General features: G+C 37.3%; 1 protein-coding gene across 2 annotated transcripts in view; it reads left to right on the forward strand.

Annotated features, from left to right (window-relative positions):
* Positions 1-19156, forward strand: part of TBL1X (transducin beta like 1 X-linked) — a 198784-nt gene that overhangs the window by 94935 nt on the left and 84693 nt on the right. For both annotated transcript variants that reach the window (XM_042788878.1, XM_042788879.1), the window contains one exon: positions 12582-12689. The gene's annotated coding sequence lies outside the window, so the exon portion shown is untranslated. The remainder of the gene's footprint in view (positions 1-12581; positions 12690-19156) is intronic.

Raw genomic sequence — 19156 nt, forward strand, 5'->3', positions numbered from 1 at the left:
ACTTAGATGTAAAGTAAACAAAATATGTAAACTGATATGCAAAAAGACTCTTAATGATCCTTTTTTTGTTGCTGCTATCATTGCTATAGTTCTTCTTTGATTTCAATGAATCTTCTGCTATTAGGTCCTTCTTTTCCTGCTAACGTAATACAAGAAAACCACTCATTCTAATGAAGACTGAATATTCATACAACTCAGCTTTTAGGCATCAGCATCCATATACATATACCTAAATTGGAATCAAAATTAAGTGGCGTGAGCATCAGTGACATGTTCCATCATGAAATAAAAAGGTTCTGTTTCATTTAATACAGCACAATAAAATCAGGTATCTTTCTGTGCAAATACTTGCTCTCACTTTTCATAGTTTTCTCAATTTACAGAAGGCGAGATTAGCTTCTAAGATGAAAAGACTGACATACTTTCCAGAACTGCAGACCACTTCCCTTTTGTTTTGAAGTCAATGGTAATTACATTTCCGAGACCCTGGGAAAAATCACCCTTTAATGCTGACTAAAAGTAACATCACATACTGGCTGCATAAAATTCAGTGCTATGAAAAGTACATGAAGGTGCAGTGTTACATTAAGACACACATGTATATATACAAATTTAAGCAGTCTGCATTGTAATTTGGATTATTGCCCTCATCTGTATGACTTTCAGGTGTTCTTAATTTCTTACTTTAGCATTTGAAAAAACAGTCCTACTATTTATTGAACAGTGGTAGTAGAATTTATTAAAGAAAATTGATGCACAGGTAGGCACTAAACACTGCAAGACACTTCACAGTGCTGAAAGTAATAGAAGCATTTTCCTCTTTCCACTCTTAAGCTCTTTGGTCCTTGCAAGCTGTCAAGAAGTGATGTTTGGAGGAACAGAATTGGGACCTTTGGGCTTGCCTAGTGGAGTAGCAAAGCTGGAAGCTTCAGGAAAAATGAAAGCAACTTAATTTTGCAGTTTCCCACATTTCAGAAGTCCTTCTCCCTCCTCCACAAGTTTAACTAATTAGTTGATTTTTCAAGTTTTGGTGTGATTTTGCATTTGATTTGATGTTTGGTTTTTTTTTTTAAAGTTTTGACACTTAAGATTTTTTCTAATGGCTTTGCAACAGACTTTATGAACTTTACTATTTACGAACATCCCACGTGATAGAGAATATAAACCATGTATTGGCTAAATCTTTTAGATAACCACTAATACTAAGGTATTGACTACTCTTTCTGTGTGTCCCCTCAAAGTACAGACTAGAGAGTCATTAAAAAAAGCTGTGAGCTTTAGTAGCTAAAATACCTCTTAAAGTAGATGGAAAAATTAAATAAAACAAACCAAAGATTAGATCATACTATTTATGGTATCCAGATAGCCTTAAAGCATAGAACATCCCATATATTGAGAGACAATATTTTACTGAAATTCATTAAAGGAATTTATCCTAATCTTGTTATACAAACTTTTCTCATACATACTACTGAAAATTCTCATACATGCTAGTCGAAAGAGTTGAATTTGATCTGCATGTAGAGATAGATACCTATTTACTCCTATAAGTCATGTGATGATGAGACAGCTAGTGTTAATCAGGTTAACATCAGGTTAATCAGATTAACCAATCAACTGGATCAACATTTAGAGAAATTACTTCCTATATCATGCAGGTGATAATTTTGAAGGTTTTTTTCCCCAGAATTTCACTTCTACTGCTGACTCTTAAAATATTTTTATTAAAAATAAAATTGTGATGAGATACCTAGGTTACTGGCCAGCTCAAAGGATGGGTTCCTCAGACCAAGAAGGTGCCAGACCAGTACTCTTTACCACAAAGTCTGTGTGACATTTGTTGGTTTTTTTTTTTTTTGTCTGCATATTTTGAAATGCTCAGGTTTTTCATAGCCCTGTTTACTGCAGATAAATTCATGTTCCTGCTGTTTTTTTCATTTAGTGTATTTCTCTAGCCAGTATTTTCAGGTGCATTTTTCATATCCAGACAGTATAACCTATTACTGTATGTCATACATTTTAATTGGGGGAAGATTACAATTCACATAGTTAAACTGTAATTTATTTAATATAAATAATTTTTACTTCTGTAGCTCTACAAGTGATTTAGGTAAAAGGAAAAGGTAATATTGGAAGGTAATCTGCAGGAAAAAAATTCTGTGTCTTTAGTAATCAGGCTTGAGCTTTCTTATAGTTGCTTAACCAGCATTAAATCTGTATGATCAGAAGGAATATCTCATGTTTGATACCTTTAAGACCTTGGCTCTGTTTGGTTTCAGTATGCAAGTTTGTGCCCTTACATTTCGTATTAAGCTCCTTATTTTCTATATAAATAGCACAACAAACATGTAGTTCTAATATGGAGAGATTATTATTGTAGGATCATAAGATAATTCAGGTTGGAAGGAACTTCAGGAGGTCTCTAGTCCAACACCTAACTCAAAGCAGGGCCAGCTCTGGTTTTAGAACCGGTTATGGGTTTGGTCCACTCAGGAGTCCAAAGATGGAGCCTGCATAGAATTCATCTTGCAAGAAAAATCAGTATCTTTCTAATGCTGAAGATAGTAGTTACTGAATATAAAAATCTAATTTCCAAATAGGTACTACGAATAAGTGTTCTGTTAGCAGAAAAAATGTATGAGGTCACTTCTGCCATGCTTTTTAGAACAGCCATTTATTTGCACTCATAAAACCATCTGCATTTTTGCAGTATATAACTGTTTAGCATGCCATGTCCTTCTAAGTGTACACTACCTACCATACAAAGTGTGGTAGTGAGTGGAGTATGACTCCAGCTGCAAGTTTTATCCTTAGAAGATTCCTCTTTTCTCCTCAGACTCTTTTTTCTGCTTCTATTAAAAAACCCCAAGAATTTAGTGCAACTATTTAACTATAAAGCTGCTGTATATTTGCCCCTGGCTTAAAATAAAGGGAAGAGTCTGTTTATGTAATACTTTTGGAAGTGCTTTAAAGAGATATTATTTACCTCAAGAATTAAAGAGTTGTCTCAAATGAGAAATAATACCCAGGAAATTCAGCTTCACTGACAATGTAGTAAGCTTTTTCATAAAACACACAAATGAAGGTAATGTTATGTTCCCTGCCTGGCAAAGACAGTTTCTTACTTGGGAAATTCATGACCATGATCTGTTCTATTAAAAATGGCTAAAAACAAGAGAAGATTTTTCAACATTTTTTGTTTCAGAACATTCTTTTTATTAGATCTGATGTTTTTTCTGCTCAATACCACTGCCTTTCAAAGGAATCTGTGGAAACAGGAGTGTGAAATTCTGCATTTCATGTGAAAGTATGACTGAGAAGTGTTGAGGTTTGTATGGTTCGGGGCATCCCTTGCTCAGGATACTGTCTGCTCTTTTGTAGAAGATACACTGAACAGAGGAGATGAAGCTGGGAAGGAAGAGGCTGGCTTTGAGTGACAGGAAAATTGGCTGGCTGATGTGCAAGTGTCAGTGTCTCTGGGATGAGTTTTCCAGCTTCAGGCCTGAGGGAAGGAGTGGGTGGGGAGAGCACATGTGAAACCGAGATTTTCTGCTCCTGGGTTCACATGAAGAAACCTCAAAACAGCTCAGTATTTAATAACCTGCTAGGTACTTTACCAGGCAGTGTAAACACCTGTGATTGCATTTTCAAAAATGAAGTCTGGTAATGTCCAAGTAGCTGCTGTTCCTTGGCCCTCTTCTGAGATGGATGGTTGATCTTGATCCAGGAAAGTGCTGGCTATACCTCATCTTTCTGCTGCTTGATTCACAAGCTAAGTCAGTTTCTGATAGCTGAATATATTTTAATTATCCTTTTCATTGTTAAATACTAAGTACAGCTTTTGTGGTCACTCTTTGGAATTGAATTCATACTGATGGCCTTCTTTCCAGGTAAAAGGATGAGGCCATGGGTTAAGTTTAACTTGCAGTACTCTTTTTAAGAGAATTCGTGAATGTTGACTGTCAGGTTTACAACAAGCATATTGGCTAGGCTCACTTAGAAGTAGTACAAGGAGTCATTTCTTCTCGTTTTATTTTTTTGTGACATCAAGATTTTCTGTGTCCATGATAAGAACATCCAGGGAAGATATTCAGGTGAAACAAGGGTACCACTCTAGCTGGAACCTGGTGATTCTAAGCCAGAATATGGATTATTGATCACAGTATAATGGTTCTAGAAGGCAGCGACCTTTTAAACCCCCTCTTTTTCTAGATCCATTACCAGCTTTGTTGTCCCTTTTTATATCTTGTCCCACAATGTGACAGAAAGGAAACATAAGAGTGTAACATACTAAATTAATTTTTTAATATAAAAGAATTTGATGAGAATTTATCATTTTTACTTCATTTCAGCAGCATGGCACATTTGAGAAGACCTTGCCTGCAGTCCCCAAAATTTCAGCTCCTGCAGAGGTCTGCTTATTGGAACCTGTCTAGAAATAAAGGCCACAGGGATACAATGATGAAATAGTTTTTGTTACAACATTAGAAAACTCTGCCCAATAAGTTCAGGTTGTTTGTGGTTTTTTTGTTTTTGGTTTTTTTTTTTTTGTAGTCCTGTGAGAGTTCTCTAATGGCTTGCAAAGTGCATGGTTCTGTGGCAGCATGATGTTCAGTTCATGTCTATTTGCATAGAATTCAAATTGTTTTAAAATTGCTTTTGTCACCTCTCCTTTAGAAGGGTGCACAAGAAGTAAATAGTATGGAAAAATACTTGCTTGACAGTTATGGTCAGGCCATCTTCAGGAAGGATACCCTGAAAAGTCTGCTCTTATCCAAACTTATGAAAATTTTTAAATAGCTGGAAAACTTCCAAATGTCCTTTCAGTGTTTGTGGGTTTCCCTATTATTTTTGGCATCGTACAATTCCATAGTGCATACATTTCATTTCCATTTTCTGCCTGATAGCTCCAGCATTTTATACTGAGTGGGCTAGTCAAACAAATAACATTGTTCAGTACTGGGAAGAGATGAACATGTTATTTGTCTGGTTCTCTCCCCACTCTAAATAATGCAGGTTTTTTCTTTGCAAAAATGAACCAGATAAGGAATGAGCCAAAATGTTGGCTTGAGAAATATTATTAGTAGAATGGGTCCATGGTACCAGTGATTCAGTCATCTGTCAGCCTGATAAATGGATTAGTGTAAGAGGTGTTCCAGTGGGGAAATGCAGCCCATAGGGCTTCCAGCTAATTATATTTAAGTTGTTTAGTACTGCTGGGAAGCAGCATCCAGGCAATTACTGAAAGCTTTGATGCAGTGTGCACTATTAGAGTGTGTGTTCAGAAACTCATTACCCTTTCGTGCTTGTGTTGGATGGATTCTAGGAAGCTGACATGAAACAGAGAGCAGGAATCAATAACTAGAAAGGCATTTTAGTTAGCTTCTGATCCATTTCCTGATTCAGCAGCTTCTAGCCTAGAGTGTTTCATACAGTTGCTGTAATGTAAGGGGAAAATGCAACTTAAATTTATTAATTAACATTTGTATGCATCTGGTTACAGTGATATGTAGCTGAAGTTCCACCCAAGATGAAGTTACAAAAGGTCCTTTGGGGACAAGCTGCTCCCTAAATCCCCTGTGGCATGTCCAAAGTTCCTGCCATCTCTGTTGCTAGTAACTTGATTGTAGTCATTTCTCCTAAAGCCTGACCTTGCAATGGTTATTTATGCCTCTGCAACATCAAGATTATATTACCACAGTGCCCATCGTATTCCACCTTCAAAATTTCCTGGAAACTACAGCTGGTACAAAACAGAGCTGATGTTACTGGCTACACGTATTAAACTTTGTTTAAGAAAATTGTACTAGCTCTGAGAAAATTGTACTAGCTCTGTCTTTGCCACGGGCTGCAATTCACATTACTGATGCACCTCGAGAAAACTGTACACACTTTGCATCGTCCAAATGTGGGAAACAGCAAATCCTTTCACGTACCGCTCTGCAGCTAGGTACCTCCAAAGGGCACATGCTGGCAGCAGTGTGGTATTTGCACAACTGGGGGCCAAAGACTTGAAAGTTCATTTCTGAGGTTAGAATGACATCTACTCAGGGCAAAAGTTATGTGAATTCAACCAAGTTGTGTGGGTTTCTTTTTAACCTTGCACTTACTTTTAAAATCAGTTGATCTAGGGCAATGCAGGGGAGACTGCTTGTCATCTTTTCTGTTTCTTCTATGCTTTTGCCTGAGGTACAGCTAAATAGACAAATGAGAGGATTACAGTTCAATGCTTCTGAAGGGGATAATTCTTTCCCACCTACCTGCAGTATCACAGGTTTAATAATTAAGTGCTTTTCTTTACGTTTCCATCACAACAGTCCTAGACATGCTGTGCTTTTTGTTTCATGTTTTATAAAGTTCAGCAGAAATCTCATGACTTACTGTCAAGAGAGACTTTTTTTCTTTTTTTTTAATTTGGACTTGTTCATTAGAAAAATAGCATTTGGTTTGAGCAAGGGTTGGTAAAATAAATGTTCTGCTATTTGATACGTGTATATCTTTCTGATAAAAAAAATATCAGAATTGCTGTTTGTTGTAGGCCACAGCAACCCATGAATCTGAGTGCTGTAAAAATCCCTCTTATAGTACTAAGCATTTTCAGTACTGGTACCTGCCTTGGTTATTGACAGCTAAGCTTTCTATAAATTCATTATTATTGCTGAAGGTACTGGCCTATCAAATAATGGTAGATGGCTCGTGTATCTCCTGTCTCTGAAACTCTTACGCATGATAGAATATCTACTACACTGAAATACACAGCTGAAGCAGAAAAAAGCTAAAGCTGTTGCAGCGTCTGTGCAGGGAAAGCATCAACTGTGGTGAATGATTCTGAGAGTCGATGCTGTAACTGTGGTTTCCAGTCCAGCTCTAAGACTGGTTGTATTGAGTTACTGTTCAGGATGCTAAGAGTTAAGTTATCTCTGGAGGAGCCCACATAAAAGGGGTGGCAGAATATCATCAAATTAACAAGACCATGCTTCTGAAATTCTTAATTTCATGATGTCCACTGGCTTTGAGAGAGTAACTTAAGATGAAACATAAGAAGAGTTTCCACTTGCAGTTTTGTGTTGCCTTGAGACACTTGCTTCAAAGCGGCAGCCCAGGCTCTGTGAGCTGCACCTGAAAGACTGCTGTGTTCTGGGGAGAGGCTCTCAAGTCTAAGTATTTTAAGTTTTTCTGGGAAGACGGGTTATTTCTGAGGGTTTTTTGTTGCTTTGGCTCAGATTTTACTATGGGAACTTTTTGCACTAGTACTATAATGAATATTTATTTCAAAGTTGACTCTCATTTCTGACTGACTCATGACTTTGTTTCCTTTGTCAAATCTGAGCATTTGCCTGTGGTAGATTTAAAATTAAAAAAAGCCCTCCTAACTTCCTCTAGAGGAGGCAGTTATGGGGGAAAGATAGATACATATGTGTCCGGAGAGGAAATTTTTTATCATAACAAGCTATTAAATAGTATTTATTTTCTCTGTAAGACCTTAGGGCAAATACATTAATTTGCAGGCATTGTGTGGGTTTTTCTGAACAGAGATTGCAGCTGTAGTGCATAGGTACTCTGTGGAAACACGATAGAGAAACATTGTGTTGAGTTGAAAATGGTGGTCCTGGTTTTGGCTCCACGTGACTGCAGTGTTACCCGTGATCCTTGTATGGACTAATTGCTGGACATGCCCCAGGGGTAGCCACAACTGTGGTTATACTGCTGTGATTATATTTATGTACATTGCTAATCCATAAAGAAATGAAAAACTCAGTACATCAGCAAAAGTTTTGCAAATGTTGGAATGTTCTCTTCACTGATTTGTACTCTTTTTAAGGAATTGCTTTAGAAAATACATTTTAGGTTATTTTTTGCAGAAGGGTGACATAATTATTGATGTCCTATTGGAATCTTCCATATAGTCCAGGTTTACTATGAGTATAATCCCTGAGGGGTTGTTTGAAAATATTAAAGCTGTTTATCAATTTGAAAGAAAGGAAAATATTCATGTTGTGCACTAGGTATCCTACATTTCTTTCACAGAGATATAGTGAAATCTCTCAAAAATGCTTTTGTAGTTCAGTGTCTGTTGAAGTTGGCCTATTTATCACTTAAACTCTCCTGTGCCTTTAAAAGCCAGAAAGAAGAGGGATAATAAATTAGTCACCCAATTAATGTCTTTTTATTATGGAACAGCATTAAGAGAAATGTGATGAAACAGAATAGTAATGTCACTGGTTTGGTTTCTCCTCATCTATGTTGTTTGTAAAAAGAAATAAAGCGATTTAGTTGAAACTGTCCAGAAGTAGTATTTAAACATAAATCTGATTGGAAAAATGTTTAAATATCTAAATCTATTTAGAGGAATTTAGTAGGATTTATAAAAACATCTTCCTGTGATGTGACTAATTACTCCGAGTTTAAATATACTATAGGTGCTCATATGCCTAGCCACCTGCACAGCTGGTAATTTCAAGTACCTCCTAGAAATCTGACCCCCAATTTCAGTTTCCTAAAGTCACGCAGGTGCCTGCAAAAGGAAATCTACATATGAAGCAGTGGATAAATGCAGTATTTCATCTATGGCCTACTAAGGGCCACACCACATTCAGGCCTCCTTTAAGCAAATGTCACTTTATTGACTTCTCAGTGTAAACGGCGCTGACACCGAGCTTGTACTCTGCCATGTCCCGGCAGGCAGCTGCTCTAACGGGCCCTGTGGGGACAGGGGTGAAAGGCAACATTAGTATTCTTTGGTTAAATTTGCACTTCTGATATAAGCAGGGGTTTTGTATTAGCCGCCTGCGTGTGGGTCGGTGTTGGGGTTTTCCACAGTTTTGCTTCACGGAGGTTGTGTCTGCGATAAGGAGATCAATGGATGTATTGACGTTGTTTGACTTATGTGTTTTCAAAAGTAGCACAACATCCAAAGTCAAACTGTGTACCAGATTTACAATTAGTGAAAAGGAATGAAATGTTTTATCTAGTGTTTTTAGTTGATATTTAAACATGGTTAAATTTCCTGGCAGCTTAGCAGCCCAAAGCGTAGCAACAGCACTAGTGCTAACTAAATTGATACTTCCAGTATCTTTTCTTATCTTTGCTTAAGGGACAACATTTTTAAGGTTGATAACTGTGAGAGCAGTTCAGTATAATGTTTAGGCCATTTCTTATTATTATTTACTTTTCTTCTCCCATTCCTCCTTTTGTGAGAAGCCCGTGTTACTTGCGTGCCTGTTGCAGGGAGAGGGCTGGAAGCGCGCAGCACCTCGATTTCAGCTGAGGTGGGGAACTGCTTGTCTGCCCCACTGAAATACCCCAGGAGAAAGCTTTTTCTGCCCAGAACGCTTACTGCCCACAGGGACGAGACTGGCAAGTAGTTGATGACACGAAGTGCTGTTACTCTGTGCTGGTGGAGTGGAGGCACGGATTCAGAGAGCAGCATTCCTGTTGCCTGCCCTCAGTCGTCTTACTGGTGTCGAGAATGACTCTTGTCAAGAGAGGTCCCGCTACCGCTCTCCTGCGACTGAGTCCTTTCAGCTCATGGAGGAAAGAACAGGCTTCCTAAATTAGAAGCCAGAATATTATTTGCAGCAGAATTTAGTCCACCTGTCTCAGAAAGGATGATTGTAATTCTCTGGCTCCACATATGGCCTGAACACACACCCATTGTCACTATATGTGTGTGTATATGTGCATATGCGTCACTAGGTATGTGCTAGCACCAGCAGCTTAGCATGCACAGTGTTCATCACCATCCAGTGCTTCACCATCGTTTTGGATCATAATATACTTCATTTATGACCAGGAAGGGATGACTACGTCACCTGATCTCCCTTTCTCCATTTTGCAAACTTCACCTATTTGTATGAAACCCAGGAACTTGTATATGACTACAGGATAACTTGTATTTTCACAAAAATTCATCTCCTAGAAAAGTCCCGTTAGAGCCTGATATAAAAAAATTGAGAATCTCTGTATTCTTCTTTTGATAGCTGGGCTAATGGTTAGTCACAGGTGATGAAAAGCATGTGCTTTAGTTTTCATTTGAATTTGGCGTCAGCTTGCAGATGCTGATTTGTTTTATGTATACCCTTCTTTGCTACATTAACAAGCCAGTTGTTACTTAGTATTTTCTCCCCATGAAAATAGGTAGGTGCTGTAATCAGGTCATCTGTCTTTTTTTTTTTTTTTTTTTTTTTTTTTTCAAACTATACAAGTTGAACTCTCCAAATATTTAACATTAAAGTATTTTCTACAGTGTTCTAATCACTTTTGCAGCTGTATTCTCTGATCTCTGGTGGGCTTTTTTTTTCAATTTATTTTTACATTGTGGAGACCATAATCCTATTGTAAGTAGTGATAGGCTGTAATGTTAATATTACCAATAAAAGCATAAAAATGAAAGTTGAAAAAACATTTTCTGTCTTTGTATACTGTTTATTTCAGAGCTTATATTAGCACTTATTTCTGTATGAATCTAGATATTAAGAAACTCTTTTATTGTTGAGTAAAGCCTTATGGGTAGGGGCATCTGCTAGCATGACAAATTATTACGACCATCCACATGTATACTCTCACCCAGTCGTAAGGGAAATCTAGGTAACTTTTAAGTGTCATTGACACAGGGAATAAGATACAAATAAAGAAATCATGTCTTCTAATCTCTAAATGTCTCTTTCCCCTTGCTCATTATTGAAAATAAATTGTTTACTTGTCTCTAGTCTTCACACAAATCACTTTTTCGGTAGAGAGACAATATGAATGTTTTTACCAAAAAGTTGCCTGGCAAGGTAACCAAAGCCAGTCTTACTGTAGGTTTCGATTAGCCCTACCAGCCTGTGTTACCAGATGCCTTCTGCCTGCTCTGTAGCAACGTGGGAAGATGAATGGCCTTTAAGTGATCCCATCACTGATAAAAGCTATCAGTGATCCAGTACATAAGATTTGTAAACAGAACAAATGAAAACGTGGCCCAACCAATTTATGAGTATAATTATGACAGAAAGAATCAATACACTTTCTTCAATAGCAATACTTCCATCTACAGTGCTACAATACGAGTATCTGGTATTCTAGTGTCCTTTTAAGTCCATGAATCTTGCAGAAGCCTTCAGCACAGATGAGCCAGTTATTTTCCTGGTATTTGTCATCAGAGCAGCCTCAGTATGTGTTAGCTACTGTTGCACAGCATAATGTCAAGAGTACTGAATAGAGACAATTTTAATATAATAATACTCTTAACAATTTTCCCATAAGACATGGAGAAGTCGTAACAGAAAAATCCTCTAATTGTTGCTTGGATTTTCAGATTTTACATTTACAGAGAGTTATGCTTCTTGAATATATTATATTTTGCATAAACATAACATGCTCCACAGAAAAATGAGATGGGAGACAATTTGAAAATAAGATTAAGAGATAACAACAGGCATCTCAGAATGCCATCTGAGAATTAGACAGGTAATTATGTAGGTAGCCAGGTAGATAGAGGTTCAAACACATTCAATAGACAAACTCGGAAAAACTACAGACTTCTAGCTGATGTGGTGTTAATACTTTGTGATGCTTAAATAGTCATTTATTGTCCCTTGTATAATTCACCTCTGATTATAATAGGTATAGCTTTTTCAGGTGAGTAGTTGTATTTGGTTAGATGGTGTACTTGTCTCACAGTGATGTAAATGAGAGCATGTTATAGTACTGCAGACTGAGAATTAGAACTGGATTTATGAAAGCTTCTCCTGATGATGTGTTTAAATATGTTATTTATTAAATTGATTATATCATAAAATGATCCTTAATGTATAGTTTTAAAAGCTATTAGACATTTGTGTGGAAGAGTATAATTAATTTTAAAAGTCTCCAATGAATATCTCATTTCACTTTACAGCATTTAATTATTAGATTATATAGAAAAAACTGAGCATAAGACTTAAGGCTTGAAATGCAGGAGTAGGAAACTAGTCAAGATACATGGCGGTCGAATGGCAGAGGAAATCTGAAATAAGGCTTTAGTCATCATGCTCAGTGGCAGGCATGGAAAATAGTTTTATTATTGCAGAAGAATGCCACACTATCATTCATGTTTGATTTTCATAAATGCTTTCCTTTAGACTTTCCCACAAAAACATACAGGAAGGTAATTTCTTTGGCCTACTTACTTCTTTTTGCACAGAAGTGATGCTCAATCGGTTGCCACTGGAGGCTTTCTCAGGGAGCACTTCTGTGTCCCCCCCACTGTTCTGAGGCACCGTGCTGGCATTTCAGTCCTGTGCTCAGCAGCGGTTCTGGATGAATTGCTTGCTGATGTTATACTTGACCAAAGAGGCTGAAAATTGTTGAGCCAAGCTCAGGGTATATTAGGATTCTTCCAAGTTCCTGAAAAAGTGCACGGCTTTGCAAAGCACTTGAATGCTGTGAGTGGCTGGAGCTTGCCCTCGCCTCTCTCATTCTTTCTGTGATGGTTATTGGGTTCTTTCCCCTTACGATTCTGCCAGAGCTCCTAACTTGGGAGCTGGTACCTTGGTCAAGTGCTCGTGTTTTGATGAGGTGATGGAAACTGGCTTGACGGGTACCTCTGTCTCTCATTGCAGCCCTCTCAGCTGTCAGATGCGGTGATCTCCATGGTAACTCAAACCCCCAGACTCTTGACAGCAGCCTGCGAGGAGCAGCATTCAGCAGCTCAAGGGTCTCACGACCAGGTAAGCCAAAAGCAGTCACCAAACAAGAGCTTACCTCAGGTACACTGTTTCCCATCCAGCTGCCTTCCATGTTTTTTCCTAGTGAAGCCTGGCGTGCAGTTAGTTCCTATGCGTATACGTGATGATGTACTTCTACCAGTGTTGTCATTTAAGCAGTCCAACTCTCTCAAGTAGAGATGTTTGACAAAAAGGGTTGTTTATTCCGAGTTTATTTATTAGTTTAGTTTATTCATTTTTTCATATACATTTATTCAGGGTTCTTTTTTAAGATACAGATTGACGAGGCACAATGTAGCAAAGCAGAGAAGTGCTGTACAATTCTTTAAGTGGCTTTGATGTTAAGTAATTGTCATGGTAGGAAAGAACCCCAAAACACATCAGTGGTAAGATCTGTCTTACCACTGTACCTTCAGCACTGTTGGTACTACCCAGTGACTGATGTTAGGCCTGAGCTCTCTTACCCTCCTACAACGGACCAGAGGCTGTTTCTGTGTTCATGTAACATTCATTGACACTCTGCAGACTTTTCAAATTCCTGCTGTGCTCTTTTCACACGACTTCCTAAATCCCTCACTGTGCTAATAACAGCATGTGGAGCATTCTGGTTAACGTCTTAAGGAGGTACAGAGCTCTTCCCCTTTTTTGGTGAATTATGGAGAAAGCATCAAGAAAAAACAACATCTTTGCCATGTTGGGAAGACAGTGTGGGGGCTACACATCTGTATTCACTATTCCAGTGAATGCTGTGAATGAAGGTAGTATCACTGGTCTTATACACTTAGATGTGTGTGGGTTTTATTACTCCTTTTTGTCATAAGGTTTCACTGACATTTGTATTGAGCTGTCATTTTCTGGGTATTGCCTGCATTCTTCCTTCCTCTCTTGCTACATAAGTCCACTTGGCTGTGATACATCATCCCCATTTTACAAAGTAATCCATACTACTGTGAATAACCACTCTGGTACCTTTATTAACCAATGTGGCACTTTTTGTGCCATAACTGCTATTGACAGTATTTACTTTTTTATCGTTGGTGATGCTCTTAGATGATGTTGAGCTAGTACTGGATTATTTTATTAAAGTAATGTAGAGCGCTCTTCTTCAATTGTTATTTCCTGTTAACAGCTACTATTTTATATCTACATCTTAATCACATTTGGTGATATTGATAATAATTCCTTACTCTGTATGTTGTGTGGCTGTAAGAAAACATTGTTCAAAAGTCTGCATGTTTCATTTATGGAGTAACTTCTATTGACCACAGTTCATAACTTTATCAGATGATTAAATCAAACTTTCTGTTTTACTGACCAAGGTTCTGTAAAATGGTGTTGACTGGCATCAGTTTTATTCATGTCATTTCCCAGTGAATTTATCCTTTATCAATTTGCTGGTTATTTTGCCTGAAATTAATAATGACTTAGAGTTCTATAATTACTGAGATCATACCGATTACCATCTTCAAATATTGGCAGAAAATGCCAGCAGCCTTACTGAATTTCTCTGGTGTTTCAAAATTTACTGAAAATTAGCATCATTGAAATGATACTCTCGCAAACACTTTTAGGACTCTAAGGCACAAATTATCTGGGTGTGCTCATTTAAAGTTGTCTTGTAACATTCATTTCTGTTACTAATAACCTCCTTATCTGTAAAAATGCTTTTTTTCTACTCACAGAGAAGAAAATATATGTTGGTTGTTTGGGGTTTTTTTGCGTAGCATGTGTATTCTTCTAAAACATGAATCAGAAGTTGGAGGCCCTCTGCTTTCTTGTCTGATTTCTTTAGCCCAAAATTTGCTATTTGAATTCATTTCTAGCTGAGTTTTGTTTTGTGTTTTTTTTTTTGTTTGCTTGTTTGTTTGTTTGTTTTAATGTATAATACATATTTCAGTGTAATTACACCCTTAACCCAGAATTAGATTTTTTTGCCACAGATTGCCTTTTTTGGACTACTTAATAGTTGCCTGTGGTCCCTGGTGGCAGTGGGGTAGGGAAAGTCCTTCCACATTTTCATCTCTGTACTTTCTTCCAAATGCAGAATTTTCTTCTAGTTTACTGGGCCAATGAACTTCCATGCTTGTGATTAACTAAACTTTACATATTGAATGTGCAGGCTCAGAGTGTGATTATCCTTTTGGTATTTAAAAAAGTATTCTAGGGATAGAATTTGGGAGCACCTAATGTGTTACTACTGACTGCATGGCATTCCTATCTTACATGTCTCAGATGGATGTCCTTCGTAGTTCTTTTCATGTTTTACAAATACATGCTTAATGAGCAGGTCATCCAGTTCTCTGACATGGTTTGGTGGTTTCCTTTATCACATATTGCCAACAGTATATGAATTCAAGATCTGGTTGCCCTGGCTTATTAGTAATTCTGAGAGATAATGGCACCAATAGTGTGGAGTACCATCTTCAGTTTCTTTGTCTCTGGCTCTCTTTTCCAGAAAAATTATAAGTTCTGATTTTAATGTTTTAATAGTGGAGATCTCCTCAACAGTTTAAACTGATAGCAGCTATACAAAACATCTCCTCCTAAACAAGACTTTATGAGCTCTCTTACCTGTTTCCTTGGCCTCTGACTCTTCTCTCCACTCAGGTGTCCATATGTAGGGTTAAGTTTGTATTGCATGTTTCTGCAACATCTATCCCTTTACCTGAGAATATTTTTGCCTGCCTTAGGTTGTCCTTATCCAAAGAGAGTAGCCATATGATGGTGAGATGAACCTTATTCCCTAAATAGGGCTCCTTCTCACCGTGGACATGAGTTGCTCTTCTAAAGGCCAGAACCTTTCACCAGATACATAGCAAATAATTGATCATCAATCTTTTTACCTTCTGTCACTCTGAAGATCGGTCAGATCTCCAGGATCTCTTTCACATTTTCCTTCTGAAACATGCAGCTGGTCTTACGCTAGTCAGAGATTTTGTAACAGGGATTGACAGCACATGCTTTAGCACTTTTCCATCTCACAGTAACACTGGGACTTTCTTCTCCACAAGGGAATGTCTCTAACCCATCTAGGATGAAGACAGAGCCAAAACAGGTAGAAAATGTCAGGTTTCAAAGAAAGAAGATCTAGGAAAATTTTATGTAACTTCCTGACATTAAATGTTTTAGAAACTCCTTGTTGGATTTTGGTGAGTTGTTAGGAGAAGCAGTGCAAATCTGCTCATGAGGTTCTGTAACCATCACTTATCAGAACAAGTCAGAGGAAATCCAAACGTAGAGAAAAATTTAAGGATTTTACAAAGTTATTAATAATTTTTAGTGAATCTTCCCTTGTGCCTGGGATTGGACCACAGAAATTTCTTCAGTCCTGTTTTACTAGTTTAGTTGCCCCAGCTAGTGCAACAGTTTTTACATGATGAGTGTCAGACCACTTTAGTACTTTCTACTAGGTAGGCACCAAAATTTTTTCCCAAAATTAGTAGTGACTTTTGAAAATCAGGGCCAAAATCGCTATTAAGACTAATAAAAATATGTTTTAACAAAATACGGTCATGATAATTTTGTCCCATGCATTGTTACTGTTATCCTAGTTTGTATGATGGGGGTGACAGTGACAGGAGGCTGACTATATCAAGGTCATGTGTGATATGCATAGGGAGTATGGAGTATCTTGACTAGAAGACCTTGGAGTGTAAAAAGCAAGACGAAACAGAGAGATGAAGCAAAATTAGATGTGGAATCATGTAGAGTTGGAGGAGTTCAGTTAGAAACAGTAGGAGTATGCACATGATACCTAGGAAAAAACAGCTCACCCTTCACTAGATTGATGTTTACTGTGTGAATTAGTTACTTTGAATTTACAGAAGGAGATGGATAGGACGTAAATGAAAGATATTTCAAACGTAACAGCTGATATGCTGAACAGGTTTCTGTTGCTCAAGGAGCTTGGGATGGGTGCAGCTTGTGAATGTCACAAATGAAATGCGATAGTGCAAGTTGTGACTATTTTTGGTAGAAGTGCACAGGCACAGGTTAACATAAAATAAGAAAATGTTCAATATTCTTTTTGAAAAATATTACCAGAACAGTATTTTTTCAGAAACATTTCAGAATCATTAATTTGATATGACTGAGAAGAATGTTTCGTTACATACAGGTCAGCATTAAGATAGTTGATTTTGATGAAACGTGTGTCTTCTTTTTACATAAGAACGTTGCATTTTGTACAAGGAAAGTGAAAGAAACTGTCATCAAAGAGTTGGCCTGCAAATGCATTAGTTTGAAAAGTATTATAATATACCCACACATACTTGTTCTTTAACAACTTCATAATTTTTTTACAATTAGTGATTTTTAATGGTTCAATTTAATTTAATTTATTTAGAATTTTATCAGTGGTATTGCATAGGCAGAGGGAGAGGCTTTCTGTGTGGTAACAACAGATGCTGTTGACACTAAATCCCACCAAATCATTTTGTTGGTCAGTTAGATCTGTGAACTAGAAAAATCAAACTATTTTTAAGCAATATTCTTTATAATATAATTCTTCATTTTAGTTAATAAACTCAGTATTGATTTTGATCTCTGAAATTGTTTTTTAAGTGTTGTCAACAAATAATATGGCATTTGTAAGCCTAACCATGAACTATTCCCTTTGACAACTCAGCATTCATTATTCATACTGTGTAGGTATTCTTAAAAGTCACGTCATTGTATCTGTTCATTAAAAGATAGTGAACTGTTGTCATAATATTTTTCAAAATAGAGATATTATTTTTAAATAGCATAAACATTCTTTAAATTTGCAGCTGTTTCAAGGCTGAAGCAGAGTTTTATTTATATATTCCCTGATACTTCTCTTGCCACTTACTGAATCATAGTTAAATGAACTCTGGTTTTATTAATGAAATATTACTTAATCATTATTTTTTGACCTTTCAGCCAAGTCAGAAGAAAGTATATCTATCCAGAACATGAACTTGTCTATTAGGTAACAATTTTTATGCCTTTGCATTGTGCTGGAGAGATGAGGAAACTACTGTTCCAGTCATGACCAACTTCAGAGATACTTGTTTTGAGCCTTTTATACGGTAGCATTTCAGACTACTGCTAGTGGAATAAAAATATTACTGTTTTTTTTCTTTTTTTTTAAATATTTTTTCTTTAACACAGCTAAGGCTTCAGGGAAAGTTTTCGATGATAGTGAAGAGAGTCTTGAGGATGCTAGCATTCAGATGGTAAAATGCATTATCCTTTGCTTTTTAAACTAAGCTGGTGATTATTTAAGGCATAATTTGGACTTCAGGACTGGGCCGTGACAATCCTGTGTTCTCTGTCCTTTGATTTGTAGAGTACATTAGATTACCACATTCACCATGCCGGTCACTTGAAAGTGCTAGTAATAGTTATGCAGAATGCAAAAAGACAATTTTTGCTGTAATCTTTAGTAAGTGTGTATTTAGCTTACCTGGAGTGCCAGATGAAGCAAAGGGTGCACACCTCCACGAGCACACCACCCTGCCACAGGTTGGGTGAGAGCGGAGTTCTGCGTTGCCCGAAACTGCTCCCGGGAGTTTGCTCAGCAGAGACTTCACACAGGCAAACGGTTCTTCTTCATCCACCTGAAGTGTCCTTAACCTGTCTGGGCAGAACTGCAGAAATTTGCCCAGGTCAGTGAATTCAACTTAGGTGGTGGCACTCTTGGAAAACTCAGATATGTCCTCGTACGTGTACCGCACAGTCACTGCGTGTGTAGCCCATTCCAGAGACGCAGTGTCTTCTGCAAACTGCCTGTTAACAAGGGACTAGGTATGTGCAGTAAATCTGCTGCTTCCCAAACTGAATTAGGACAGTTTTCCTCTGAAGAAGAATAGGATTTTCTGCTTTTTAAAGGTTGGTTCACCTGAAGCTTTTGTTTTAAACTGAATTCTTTTATCACATTATGCTGTAGAAATGGAATTGCTGTAGGCAGTCTAGTTAAACGTACTCCTGAATAGCTGAACGTCTCATGCAGTCATCTCACACAGAAACAGAACATGTAATGTAATTGTTCTTTCAGTAAGTTGTTTCACTATAAATTAAGCCTTGGAGATGTATATGATCTGTATTGCTATTTACGTATTTGTATGATCGGTTTCTACCAAACTGCTTTGATTTAATGGATCATGAATACAATTCAGCGATAATTATACTACTATATAGATAGTACATGCTAAAGATTTGTGCCCAACATACAGATTAACATCAGTTAATTTCAGAAGAATTTCCATCTTCAGGCAGCCTGTGAGCATTTTCACGTGGTATTTTACTGTCTAATGTTCACTCGGAATGCTGTAAGTGAAAAGAAGTGTTGCTTTTTTTTTTTTTCTCAAAAGTTTATGTATCTATAGCAGTGAGAGTTAAGATGTAGTTCTTCAGTGTGGAGAGCTGAGATTGCAGGTATAATTAATCAAAATGGAATTATAAGCATGTCATCACTGATACTACATTTTTACGTATACGCTGAGGTC

This window comes from Tyto alba, unplaced genomic scaffold (genome assembly GCF_018691265.1).
Source record: "Tyto alba isolate M040663 unplaced genomic scaffold, T.alba_DEE_v4.0 Super-Scaffold_14, whole genome shotgun sequence".
Taxonomy (NCBI): Eukaryota; Metazoa; Chordata; class Aves; order Strigiformes; family Tytonidae; genus Tyto; species Tyto alba.